This window comes from Budorcas taxicolor, chromosome 1 (genome assembly GCF_023091745.1).
Source record: "Budorcas taxicolor isolate Tak-1 chromosome 1, Takin1.1, whole genome shotgun sequence".
NCBI classification, from domain to species: Eukaryota; Metazoa; Chordata; class Mammalia; order Artiodactyla; family Bovidae; genus Budorcas; species Budorcas taxicolor.
In genome coordinates, this window is record NC_068910.1 from 81,515,376 (window position 1) to 81,530,569 (window position 15,194).

Below are 15,194 nucleotides of genomic sequence, written 5' to 3' on the forward strand. Positions count from 1 at the left end.
GATAGGTGAGGGACAGGAAAGTCTGACATGCTGAAGTCCATGGGGTTGCAAACAGCTGGACACAACTTAGTGATTGAACAACAACTATTCACCATGTATAGTAGGAAGAGACACCATTCTTGATTTTGTCAGTCTTGTTCTAATCAGCCAAATAGACATACTTCCTGCCTATGTAGCTCCAAATTGTACCTGATATGTAACCAGCAGGACATTTCCATCTATGTTATATTTATCAAAATTTAGTTGTATACAAATTCCATAAAATTCTCCTATATTAAATTTCCCTTCTTTTTATATTTAGTATCATACTTAGTTATGATATAAATAATAAATATGGCTATTAAGATTGATATAAAATGACTAGTCAAGCACCTTGGTCACTAGAGAGAGGAAATAAAATATTTTTGTGGCTTAGTTTACCTGGAAATTAGGGATTGTATCACAGATGTTTACAAGTGGCACAGCTGTGAAGTGAGAACATTTTGTCTCAGAAAACAACTGACAAAACAACAGTAATGATATAACATTAAACCTCAAGTGTCTATGGCAGAAACAACATTAGAGCTAGAAAAGGAAATAAGAAAGGATCCTTAAAAGGCAATAAACACTGTTTTTCAACAAAAGATAAAGAAAATTGATTATAAAATTTTACTATTATTTTTCAAAGTTTTACATTACATAATAAGTAATCTAATCATCCATAAAGGCTAACAATAAAAAATCAGTCCCCAGATTACTACAGAAGAAAAATCCTTGCTTCACAGTCCCAGGAAGCAATCAATTTCAATGCAAGCTTCCCTCCATCTTTTTTCCCAGTTTACCTTTATATTTGGCAATGCCATACTTATAATCTGCTTTCTTAATTTTTAGTTTTTCATATTATTTGCTTCTTAGCAACAAACACTGACATTCCTCATATTTCCCAAACCCCTCACCTTCACACACACTTCCTTTAATTCATCAGCTCTCTAGTGTGGCTCTATTACTGCTTCAGTCCAAGCAATTACTGTTCAAGATTTACATCATTATGTCAGGGGAGTGTGTAATTTCCTTGATTCTGTCTCATCACAACAAAAATCTGAAGTGACCGACCAGAGTTACAGCTGGATAGACCAGTGTTACAACTCCATGTTTCAGCTCACTTTTATTTAGAAAATAAAGGAAAATATATCCTCAAGGCTGAGGGCATGCTGACCTAAAAGACGGAAGAGAGAGGTCCCCCCATCCCCCCGCCGTCCCCCCTTTCCTCCCTACCCCGTCCTTTGTCTCTTTATATGTTTTTTTTTTTTTTTCCCTCCCCCTGGGCCTGCCCTATGTAAATTGGGCTAGCCAGGAGTGCTGTTTGTTCTACCTGAGGTCCTCACTCCAGCCCTCAGACCTCCCTTTGTTCTATTTTCGCAGGCTTTTCCCTTACTTGTCTTTTAGCCACCACCATTCCGGACTCCTTTTTCCTGTTCTAACTACCTAACAATTACAATTTCATCAGAATGGAAATTTTGGTCTTGTTTTTCTAAAGCAATGCTAAGGTCATGTGTCCTTTGCTATATAACTTCTGCTATTTTCCTTAAGCAAACAAATCCCTTTCTTAATTTTTTCATTTTCTACCTTTTTTTTTTTTTTTTTTTGGTTGTAATTTTTATGAATCCATCTTCAGAACCTGGAGAACAAAAATCCAGTTTATAGATCTGACAGAGAATAAGTCAGTTTAATTTTCTTTTTCCTTCCCATTAGGAGTTATTTTCCTCAAAATTTAGAGCACATTGTTTATCATCTTGAAACTTTAGTCTTCCTGTTGAGAAACTCAGTGTTATAATATTTACTGATCTTTTGCATGTAATGCTGCTCTGTTTTGGATTCTCTCTGTAAAATTTTGAGATCCTCCTTTACCCTCTCTATTTTGAGGTTTCATAAAGACATAGTTTGGTTTGTCCTTCAGAACTTTTCCTGAATTATTTGGTGATATTCCTCTATTTATTTTCACCAAAGTAGTTCAAGATTAAATTATTATTAGGGTAGTGGACTTTGTGAACTGAATCATTGAATTTTTGGTTGTTTTATATTGTGCATCAAATTCTCTATCTTTTAAAAACCATTTCTTTACTAGAAAATTTCTTTCTAATCCTATTGAATTTTTCTTTATTGAATTATTTTAATTTCAATGAGTTCTTTTCATCCTCTAAATATTTCTTTCATTTTCCTTTCATGGATGAAATTATCTCCCTAAACTTAAAAAAAAAAAATGAGAATACTTTAAAAATTCAGGGACATAAACACCTTGAGTTTATCTAAACTTTTTTTTTTTTTTTTACTGTTTTTCAAGTTGGAAACTTTCTTCAAATATATCTTGAGTCCTGAGTGGCTAATCATATTTTTGAATGAGCCAACAATACACTGTAAGCATCTTTGGCATGCAAGGAATTGACCAGGTAATTAGCTTCAGTGGAAGTTAATTAGGCTGGGCTTTGTCAACTATTAGAAAGGAACTACAACTATAGTGGATATAAGTTTTATGTCTTTGGCTAGATTTGTTCACCAGAGAGAAACCTTTCAATTTTTTTCCTTAGGAGAATATGCTTGCTTGCAATAACTCTGGAGTTTTATCTTCGAACTGTGTGAGAGAGCTAGGTTCCATTTGATGAGCAGAGGGAGTCTAATTGCATTTCAACCTATCATCCTGTTTCCATATACTTTGATATGGCCACACTTCAAGGTACTTTCATTTTCTGAGACTCTTGGGGGATAAATATGAAGGTTATGTATAAGTTGATCTATAGCCACAAATTCAGGAAACGTTTACCTACTTGTTTTCTATCTTCTAAAATATTGGCTTTTTAACTATCCTTAGAGTCCAAATTCCTTTCCTTTTAAATCATTTTATTCCCTCAGTTTAACTGGAAGAGGAGAAGAGTTTGATTAACATATATCTTTAGTTTATTCTTAATTGAAATTGTGAAGGTTAAAAAATGCATTTTCTTAAATTTGTTAATTTTTTCACCAAATATATTCAAATATGTAACATGTTAATATAAATATTTATTAACCCAAATATAATATTAATAGTAATATTTAACTTTCATTATAACATGTTAATATAGCAGATTTATGCAACAGATATTTGACATATTACATTCTAGGTATTCATTTTGGTATTTGGATCATGTCAAAGAACAAAACAAAGTGCCCAGTGATATATAGCTTATATTTTACACAGGAATGGACAAGATGAAGTAGAAAATAGAGAATATAAGAAATTACACATTGTGATAGAATGTTTAAAATTTAGAGAATAATGTAAGGCAGTTAGGAGTATTATGAGTGGACAGTTTCAATATCAAATACCTAATTACCATTATCACATTTAGCCCCATTAAGGAGCTGTTTTGACAGTGATTTGAAATGGGGGTTTCTGGAAGCATTCCAAGAAAAGGATAAACCCATGGAAAAGTTATATTGTAGCAGTATGCCTAGTATGTTTAAAACATAGGGACCAGAGGGCATAAAGATGATAGATAGAAGATAGTAGCAAATACTAAATCAGAAATGAGATTATGGAGAATATATTAAGATTTTGAGAAAATCAGAAACTATTATAGAATTCTGATCACAGTCATATAATACTCTGACTTAACAGGATTATTCTAGACTCTGGTATTGCAATGGTCCAGGTGGGAAGAATTAGTAACTCAGATCAGGGAGAAAATCACAGAGGTGGTTGAGAACTGTTTGGATTCCAGATATGCACATATAAAAAAGATTTCATGATAAATTGAATGTAGGGATTGATGGGCTTCCCTGGTGGCTCAGACAGTAGCATTGAAACATGTATATTGCCATATGGAAAAACAGATGACCTGTGCATATTCAATGCATGAAGATGGTGCTCTAGGACAACCCAGAGGTATGGAGTGGGGAGGGAGGTGGAAGGGGTGTTCAGGAGGGTGGGACACATGTACACCCATGGCTGATTCATGTTGATGTATGGCAAAAACCACCACAATATTGTATTTAGCTTCCAATTAAAAAAAAAAGAAAAAGGATCTGACTACAATGCAGGAGATGTAAGTTCAATCCTTGGTTTGGGAAGATCCCCTGAAGGAGGGCATAGCAACCCAGTATTCTTGCCTGGAGGATCCACATACAGAGGAGCCTGGTGGGTAGCAGTCCACGGGGTTGCAAAGAGTCAGACATGGCTAAGTGACTAAGCACACAGCACAGGGATTGATAGGGTGACACACATGTATAAGAGGACTTGGATTTCTGGCTGCAGAGTTAAAAGGGGTGATCATAAATGAAATAACCATTTTTAAAAATCAATGAAGTAAGTCTGTATTTAGTCTAGTCAGTTTTGGATGTTGAAATGCACATATTTGAGGGGGCTTCAAAATCACTGAAGATGGTGACTGCAGCCATGAAATTAAAAGACACTTACTTGGAAAAAAAGTTATGACCTTGGAAGAAAAGTTATGACCAACCTAGAAAGCATATTAAAAAGCAGAGATATTACTTTGTCTACAAAGGTCTGTCTAATCAAGGCTATTGTTTGTCCAGTAGTCATGTATGGATGTGACAGTGGCCTACTGATGTGAAGAGCTGATTCACTGGAAAATACCCTAATGCTGGGAAAGATTGAAGGCTGGAGAAGGGGATGACAAAGGATGAGATGGTTGGATGGCATCACTGACTCCATGAGCATGAGTTTGAGTAAACTCTAGGAGTTGGTGATGAACAGGGAGGCCAGATGTGCTGCAATCCATAGGGTCACAAAGAGTCAGACACAACTGAGTGCCTGAACTGAACTGGTCAGTTGTGTAAAATTGACACCCAGATCTGGGAGTCCAGAGTTTGAAAGACTTGTGAAATTTAGGTTTATATAAGAAATTACAAGAACCCATTTATTATTCAAAATGTTATAAATCAGAAAAGTGTAACCCCTTTTTAAAGAGAGAGATATCCAAGCTGATTTCAGGAGCACTCAAACTTCAAGAGGGACAATTAATAGAAGAGCCCAAGGAGGTACAAATGGTTAGGTGTGAGGAAGATCAAAAGTTATGCTGCCCCACAAGACTCTGAAAACCAATGAGAAAGAAGAATTAATTTGTGTTATTAATAAGACGAGGACTGAAAATTGAGTTGTAGAGGTCATTTTTGATCTGGGAAGGATACCAGTAAGTGAATAGAGTAAACGTTTATGTGGAAACTCAAGAAAGAGGAACTACAGAGTTAACTGGTAAAAGTGAGCAGAGACAAAAAATTCAGATTTTATTTTTTTGAGACAGTTGTTGATTCATGTTCAGTTGTATGAAATACAGAGAGATCCTGTAAATGCTTCATCCAATTTCTCCCAACATCTTGCATATTTATAATACAATATCACAAAGATATTGACATGATGGTAAAGATACAGAACCATTCCACAATAATTCACTCTAATCCCTGTAAAATTCTATTTTCTCAGGTAATTGTAATAGGTCACTACTGCCATAGATTGGAGAAGGCAATGGAAACCCACTCCAGTACTCTTGCCTGGAAAATCCCATGGACGGAGTAGCCTGGTGGGCTGCAGTCCATGGGGTCCCTAGGAGCTGGACACGACTGAGTAACTTCTCTTTCAATTTTCACTTTCATGCATTGGAGAAGGAAATGGCAACCCACTCCAGTGTTCTTGCCTGGAGAATTCCAGGGACAGGGGAGCCTGGTGGGCAGCCGTCTATGGGGTCACACAGAGTCAGACATGACTGAAGTGACTTAGCAGCCATAGATTACTGTAATAGACCACTATTGCCATAGGTTACTATATTTGTTATGATTATCACCTAAATCTGTTCTATTTACTCATGTGATACTTTGAAGAATTTGATATATTAAATATTTGAAAAATACTAGAGTAAAATAAAAAGGGAAAATAAATTATACTCATATTGGCTACTTTTGTTACAAATGAGATTAAGTTTAAAATGTTTCATTAGTAAACATTTTTAAATGTTGTTTAAAATTATAAACTGAAATACTTGTGAAATACTGAAATGGTTATTATTAAATTTCCTAAATATTCTTAAAAATTAAACTATATTATAATTAATTTTTGATAAAGCATTTTTAAAACTACTGCTGCTAGGAAGTAAATGAGAAACAAATGTAGGTAGACGTTGCAGGTATTTTCAGAAACCTAAAAACCATTCCCGCTCAGTCAATAGAAAATATTTGAAATATTACCAACAAGAAACACTGTTTATGATTCCTATATCAGGAAACTTAATGAATGGATATTCAGAAAATTAGCTGTTAAGCTTTTAAAGCCATTAAGGACAATGAAAAAAATGTTTCTGTGTGATTATAATACTGTATTCAACATACATGAGCCATTTATGATACTCATTTATGATGCATAAGAAATACTGAAATATAAAGGAGATATAAAAGATATCCTTTGTTCTTCAGGATTATAGACTAACTAGGGAAAGAGCCATGTTAACACATATTCTTCAGCATTGCTTTGCTAGTGTGTGAGATGAGTGCAATTGTGTGGTAGTTTGAAGATTCTTTGACATTGCCTTTCTTTGGAATTGAAATGAAAACAAACTGGAAAATTCTTCAAGAGTTGAGAATACCAGACATCCTGACCTGCCTCCTGAGAAATCTGTATGCAGCTCAAAAAGCAACAGTTAGAACTGGACATGAAACAATGGACTGGTTCAAAATTGGGAAAGGAATACCAAAGATTATCGTGGAAGACTCACAGCAATGTTTTCTCTGGATGCTGTACTTGGGAATTTTGTAGGTAGAGGATCATTGAAAACCTAACCTGGAATTATAAGATGGTTGACATTTTAGAATAACATGATTTGTGCTTTTTACAGGTGTCTACGAAATTTTGTCCTTTAAATACGGGAGAGGTGGAATTCCTTGGTAGAAGAGTCTCTTCAGGTAGGGAATAAGTGACCAACTTGAGTCAGGATAAGAAAGAAGAAGGATGAAAGAAATATTTCTGAGGAAGTAACCACCTTTAGGGCTGGGGATACAGCTCAGTGGTAGAACATATGCTTCACATGTATGAGGCCCCAGGTTCGATCCCTGCCATCTCCCCATCTAACATCAACAGTGTTAATTTTTTCTTTGGGGCTTCCTGGTAACTCAGATGGTAAAGAATTTGCCTGCAGTGCAGAAGACCCAAGTTTGACCTCCAGATTGGGAAGATCCCCTGGAGAAGGGCATGACAACCCACTCCAGTGTTCTTGTCTGGAGAATCCCATGAACAGAGGAGCCTGATGGCTACTGTCCATTGATGTGCAAAGAGTCCAACACTGAGTGGCTAACTTTCAGTTTCAACCAGCTATAAACTCACTAAAGCCATTAGGGACAATGGAGTAGAATAATAGTTGATTAGAGGAAAAAAGAGAGAGAAAGAGAAGAAAGAAGGACAAATCCAGGTGTTTGCTTGATTTTAGATTTCTAAATTGGTTGACTTTAGTTTGGTGCATCATTAACTAAAAGTGACATTAATAGAAACAAACAAACAAACAGGTAAAGATTTAGCCTGAGAAAGAATAAATTTAATGTCAGTGGGTTTTGTTTTGGAGATTTCTATAACCACCAGAAAATATTGACAAGGATTTAAATAAGGAGGTTAGCCATGGAAGGGTTAAGTGGTTGAATTAATTTTCTATTGCTTTGTAACAAGTTTACCATCAACTTGGTGGCTTACAGAACACCCATTTGTTTTGGAATTTCCATAAAGCATAAGTCTACACATACCTAGATGCTCAAGGTTTCACCAGAAAGAAAATAAAACAAAAAAGAAATTCAATGTCAACCAACCTGCATTCATCTAGAGGCTCAATTAGGAAGAAAACTCCAAAAACATTTCTAACTTTTCTCAGGTTATTTTCAAAATTTTATTCAGCTGTAGTTCTCAGTCATTTGCTTTTTCAAAGCTAGTAATAGTGAAATTTCAGTGGCTTTTACTCCCTAACTGCCAAGTGCCTGGTACCTTTTTTTTTTTAAAGTTTTACATGTTAAGAATACTACACTGATTAATCTTTCTTTTGATTAATTCAAGGATAACTGATTTGAAACCTTACCAAACATCTGCAAAATCCCTCAATTTTTCCATATTCTTTTAGTTAAGAACTGAGTCACAGGTTTTGTCTATACTAATGGGAAAAGATTCTCATTGAAGTAACCTTAGCATGCATCCTTTACAACAATCATCTATGATGTAACAGAATTCTGCGTTTTAGGACTAAGTAACCATTAGAAGAACCAGATTTAATCTAGTTTTAAAAGTAAGTTAGCCTGAGATTATTTTGAAATGTGATAATTTTATCCATTTCATCAGCTAACTAAAACAAACATTAAGGAATAAGCCAATTGCCATAGTCTATATATTTATATATACAAATATAAAACACAATTTGTTTTCCTAACTATATTCCAGTATTATTTCTACTAAAACTTACATTTTAGGAAAGCTGTCAATTTTACAATTTTATAGAAAGTTACCCATCTAGAAAGAAGCCTAGGATGAGGAAAGGAAATTTAGACTTTGATGCTGAATATTTCTTCAACTCATAAAAAGTCTTGAAATATGGAACTAAAAAATTCTTATTCTGATAGCAAATACTCAGAAGACACCTAAGGTAATACATTCGACTTTAATGATAATAATTAAAACACACTTAGGTTTGAAGTATGTAAGGAATACTGATAATCAAAATACTATCTACAATAAATCTGTAAAGTTTTCTTTGAGGAATGGAAAATGTCTACATCTAAACTTGATTATAATTTTTCACAAATACCGAAGTCCCCACAATCACTGCATCTATAGTCTAAAGTGCAGTTCACTTTATGAATTTCCAGTGCAGCAATTTGAAGTCAAAAAAGCTAAAGATTTAGCAATAGAAAGCAGGTGAGGTGGGACAAGTGGAAAGAGTAGCATGAAAACACATATATTACCCTATGTAAAATAAATAGACAGTGGGAATTTGCTATATGACTCGGGGAACTAAAATGAAGGCTATGAAAACCTAGATGGGTGGCAGGCAGTTTCAAGAGGGATGGGACATATGTATACCTATGGCTGATTCAAGCTGATGTAAGGTAGAAACCAACACATTATAAAGCAATTATCCTTCAATTAAAAAAATATATTTTTAAAGAACCAGATAATAGAAACACTCTAAAGTACCAGGTTTAAGATATCCCAAGGCATAAAAATCACTCCACCTTATTGGTGTAGATTTAAACTTCTGTCTAGAGTAGTAGTAGTATCTGATCTGAAACTATTTGAGTTTACCATGATCTCTCTTCTCTCCTATTTATAGACAAATTACACTAGTTTTCTCTTGCTATGTAATAAACTTAGAGATTTAACACACACAAACTTAGAGAGCCACCACAAACTTAGAGACTTAAAAAAAAAAAAAAAAAACTTGATTTTTTTTTTTCTCTCACATCCATGGGTCAGGAACATGGTGATGGCTTAACTGGGCTTTGTTCTAGACCTCACAGGGCTGCAATTAAAATTTCAGCATGCTGCATTGTCCCCAAGGTTTGGGGACCTCTTCCAAGTTCACATCGCAGTTTGTAGCTCCTGGTTGTAGGAATGAGGGCCCGTTTTTCTCATGGACTGTCGGCAGGAGCCACTCTGAGATTTAAAGTCAGCTTCCACTACTCTACTCTGAGGCCCCTCCTAGGGCCCTCGTACAACATGGCTGCCCGTTTTTTCAAAGCCAGCAAGACGCCATCTCTGCCTCGTTCACCCCAGGGAAGTCCTGAATGCCTTCTTAAAGTCTCACTTGGTTAAGTCAGCTCCACACAGGATTATCTCCCTTTTCATTAAATCACAGTTCAAGTGTTAGGGTTGTTAACCATATCCGTATGATCCCTCTCATTTGCCATATTCTCTTGGTTCCAAGCAGGCACAGATTTCACCTGCGCTCAAGGCGAGGGGATTATAGGAAAGCAAGTGCACCAGTGGGTAGTGTTTTGGAGAGCGACCTTAGAATTCTGCCCACCAGGCCACTTCAACGTGCAGCCAAAGTAATCATTTTGGGATTGAAATTAAACAAGTTAAAGCTACTACGTAACATATATAAGTGATTCTTCATTGACTTAAATATCAAGTCAAAATTGTGTAATATGAAAAGATACTTCTATATACATTTATTTTATTTTTTTTTAAATTTTATTTTTACTTTGATTTTACAATACTGTATTGGTTTTACCATACATTGACATGAATCCGCCATGGGTGTATACGAGCTCCCAATCCTGAACCCCCCTCCCACCTCCCACCTTATCCCCATATCATCTCTCTCTGAAGCCTGTTTTTGTCCACTCCCTCCACTTCTAATCTCTGTGCCTGTTGGAGTCCTTGTGTTGGAGTATATAAATCTTAAAGTTTCTTTGTTCAGAGCATAATCTACTCACACATTTTACCTATAAAATGTTTAACTTGCATATCCTCCGTTTAAAAATACTTTCCTAATGACTAGTTTTAAAAACCTTATCACAGGCATTTTTAATATACTTTGGATCCAGTAATTTTGAAATTATGTGTGTGTGTATCATATGGAGATACAGATCTATATGTTATCCATAGCCATAGTTTAATGTATGTATATATACATATAACATACATATGTACATGTATATAAACTATCCACAGTTGCAGGGCTTGCCTGGTGGCTCAGTTATAAAGAATCTGCCTGCCGATGTAGGGACACAGGTTTTCAACCCTTGGGTCAGGAAGATCCCCTGGAAAAGGAAATAGCAACTCTTTCCAGTATTCTTGCCTGGGAAATCCCATGGAGAGAGAAACCTGGCAGACTACAGTACATGGGGTCCAAAAGAATCTGACATGACTTACTGACTAAACAACAGCAAAATCCATAATTGTATATTTATATACTTATAAATATATATCCATATCCACAGATACATTTAACTTTGTGGTTGAATGTACAATGTAAGACAGTGAAGATATTCTCTTTACTGTAATACATCTAGAATTGACTGTTATTCTTTAAGGTAAAAGTCAAAGTTCACTTTTTTTCCATATAGATATGCAATTATTCTGGCATCATGTATTGAAAACGTGTCTCCTGTTTTATGAAAGTAATAACTTGGTGGTAAATTACATAGTTAAATATGTAGGAATATTTTGTAGATTCTATTTTTTCCTCCCTTGCTTTATTTCTTCTTGCACCAACACCACAATTTTAAAAGTTACTGTTGTGGTGGTGTTAGCCACTTAGTTGTGTCTGACTCTTTGTGATCTCATGGACTGTAGTCCATCAGGTTCCTCTGTCCTTCGAATTCTCAAAGCAAGAATACTGGAGTGGGCTGCCATTGCCTTCTGTGGGGGATCTCCCTGACTCAGGGATCAAACCCAGATCTCCCTCATTTCAGGCAGATTCTTGATTGTTTGAGCCACCAGGGGAAGCCCCAAACTGACTATAATTCGTAATAAGTGTTTATAGCTTATAGTTAAAAAGTCTTTTACCTTTGATCACTGTATTCAGTACTATTTTTCTCATTATTGTCTATATATATTTTCATGTAAGTTTTACAGCCCATTTTATTCTATTTAACAAGGTTGAAATTCCTATTGAAATTTCACTGAATGCTTAGATGAACTTAGTGAAAAATGTGACACACTTTGTTTATGTAGTTTGGTTCAATTATTTTTTCCTATATCCATTCTACTTTGCTGTTTTATGCTGTCTTAAAATGTATCATAAGAAGAAACACCAATTGGACAAATATTCTGAGCAGTTAATTCATCAATGTAAGTATAAAATTGGCCAGTATAAAAATGAAAGTATGTTCAGCATTATTATTACAGGCATAAATAATTTATTGCACCTCACAGATATCATTTTTTTTTTACAAATTGAATATTTGTGGCAACCCTATGTCAGCAAGTTTTTCTATTAGTATTTTTTCAACAGCAATTTTTTTTTTTTTACTTTCTGTCTGTCATATTTTAGCAATTCTTGCAATGCTTCAAACTTTTTCATTCTTATATTTGCTATGGTGATCTGTGTTCAGTGATCAGTGATGTTTTCACTATTATTTGCTGAAGTTTCAAATGATGGTTAGCATTTTATAGCAATAAAGTATTTTTAAATTAAGGTTTGTACCTTGTTTCTTGGAGACAATGCTGCTGCTGCTGCTGCTGCTGCTAAGTCGCTTCAGTGGTGTCCGACTCTGTGCGACCCCATAGACAGCAGCCCACCAGGCTCTCCCGTCCCTGGGATTCTCCAGGCAAGAACACTGGAGTGGATTGCCATTTCCTTCTCCAATGCATAAAAGTGAAATGTGAAAGTGAAGTCACTCAGTCAAGACACAATGCTACTGCACCCTTAATTGACTAGAAGACTACAGTGCAGTGTAAACACAACTTTTATATACTCAACCACAATTTCATATGACTCACTTTATTGCAATATTTCATTATTATGGTGATCTGGAACTGAATCCACATTGTTTCCAAGGTATACCTGTATCAGATAAATTCCTGTTAAAGCTCTGATTGAGATTCCACTACACAACCACAGAAATGGCTGAAGTGAAGGAGAACAAGCAGACTGAAAATACCTTTGCAACACAGTTTTGGAATTTTTGTTGTTTGCTTTTCTATTTTGAGCCAGTCTTGAGTCTCTCAGTAGAGACCGGTCAGTTCAATTACTTGAGCAGCTGATTAAGTCCTAAACCCACAACCACTTCTCATATGGGGCTTTCACAGCCTGGGACACTATATAGTAATCTCCACAGGGTCAGCTATTTCCAAGGATAACACCTATGCCCTACAGTTTGCTTAAGTTATTCAAATTAGCCAATCCTAAGCCTGTTGATTCTGCCTCCCTCTCCCCTTCCCACAGAAACCAGAGTACAAAACATGCACCAATGGTTCCCTCTCTTTTTCTCTGCCTGGTGATTAATCGCAATACCTCCCCTGAGTTCCTGTGTGGTATATTACATTCATAATACTCTGTGAAGATGGTTAAACTGTAAATCTCTTTACTTTACCTTATGTAATAAGGAAATACTAAATATCTTTAGAACTTCAGGTTTTTGCACTATACATTTTTCATTTGCTTATTTTTAATGTAAAACTACATAAATTTAGAGATCGGAGCTTTTTTAAAAAGCTAAACAATAGGATTTAAGTGATGATGATTTTATCTAATAATTAGTGCTTAAAATATATAAATTATTCAATGAATTGCCAAAGGCATATTTTTATCAAATAGAACATATTTCCTCGTAAAATTGCTAGCAGATAGGCAGCAGTCAGAGGACCCTTCCTCATGGACCTTGGTTCTTGGTAAGGAGACAAAGAAGAATCTGAGATCTTACCAGTGGCAAAAATAACTTACTGTAGCAAGAACAGAAAGACCAGCTCAAAAAGATGGGCCAAGCCAAGAAAGGTACCAGGGCTGACATGATGGGGAACAGGGGTATTTCAAGACAGGGCTTCTGCGTATTTATCTAAGTGGGCGTGGACTGATAGCTTTGATCGACAGTTGCAAATTACATAACAATAGTCTCTTTGCACATGTCGTTCCCATAATTGAGTCTGTTATTGTTATGCACTGAGCCCGTATCTCCGAACCAACCGAGAGAGCAAGTCCACCACAGTAATGCAAAGGCAAGAAGGGAGTTTATTTCTAGCGCGCTAGGGCCCAAGTCTCTTCCAGCACAGTGGAATCCGATAAGAGCCCCAAACAAAGGAGTATGGCGGCTTATATACAGGCAGTTCTTTGTCTCAGTTACAGGAGTAGCTGGCGTTACATGATTGGCCAGGCAGGATGAGCGCATGTCCTGTCTTTTTTTGGTAAACATGACTCAGGTCCTAGAGCCCATCGTTTGGTCCCTAACATTCCCCCCGTCCTTAGATCATATCGAAGAATCTTCCTCTCGGTCCTGAGACACAGTTTGATATTGTTGCCGAAGCACAAACAGCTGTACTGTATTTATGTGTTTTTTTACAAAGGCTACAAGTCTATTGATAATACATGAGCCAAAGGTAAGCATCAGTAGAAGTACTAGCAGGGGTCCCAGCAAGGTGGAGATTAGGGTGGTCAACCAAGGGGATTGTTGACACCAAGACTCAAACCATCCTTGTTGAGCCTCACGTTCTCATTTATGTTGGGCTAGTCCCTCTTTTATTTTGGCCACAGATTTTCTAACTATATCTGTGTGATCAGCATAAAAACAACACTCTTTTTTTAGGGCAGTACAAAGTCCCCCCTGTATCCCCCCACAGATCTTCCAGTTATGCCTGGGTGTACCTGGATATGCCCAGAATGCATGATTTTGGAGCTTGCCCCTCTTCCAGGGTACATTTACCACCGGCTTAAGGTCAAAGTATAAGACTGGCCACCAAGTATTTGGTGGATGTATTGCGGTGGTGGAGTTAAGCATCTCACGTGTTAGTCCATTTTGCAGTTTCCAGGTGATTCTGACGGGTTGGTGCGGGTTTACGCTGGCAGCTTTAGAGCAGAGTAACATGGTCATCTATAAGATGGTCCAGACGAGTTGTCTTGGTCCTGTTGATGACGCTGGAGCTTCAGCCTCAGGGGGTTGGACGGGTGCAGAGACGCTTTCCATTTTTTTTTAGCGTCTTTCTGCTCTGCTGAAGTAGCTGGGTGTACGTGGTTGCAATGCACCCAAGGCCCGATACCGTCGACCTTTAGGGCAGTTGGGGTGGTAAGAAGAACAACATAAGGACCCTTTCATTTGGGTTTTAGTGCCTTGGTTTGGTGCCTTTTGACCCATACCCAATATCCTGGGCCAATGTCATGTGAGGGAATAGTTCCCTTATTTTGACCCACATGTATTTCCCGGAGCAGTTTCCAGACACGAGAGTGCCCCTTGCTTAAGGCAATCAAGGCTTCTTGGAATTGTCCCAATGTGGGAGGTGGTAGTTTTTTTCCTTTAAATATTGGACATACAGGGGGAGGTCTCCCATACAGAATTTTAAATGGGGTCAGATTAAGTTGATAAGGAGTATTGTGTGCACAGAAGAGGGCGAAGGGAAGGAGGGTCACCCAGTCCCCGCCAGTCTCTATAGCCAATTTAGTTAAAGTTTTTTTAGGGTCTGATTTGTTTTTTTTTTTTTTTTTACTTTTTACTTGCTCTGTGGACTGTATTTACAATGTAACTTCCATTTAGTCCCCAGGGCT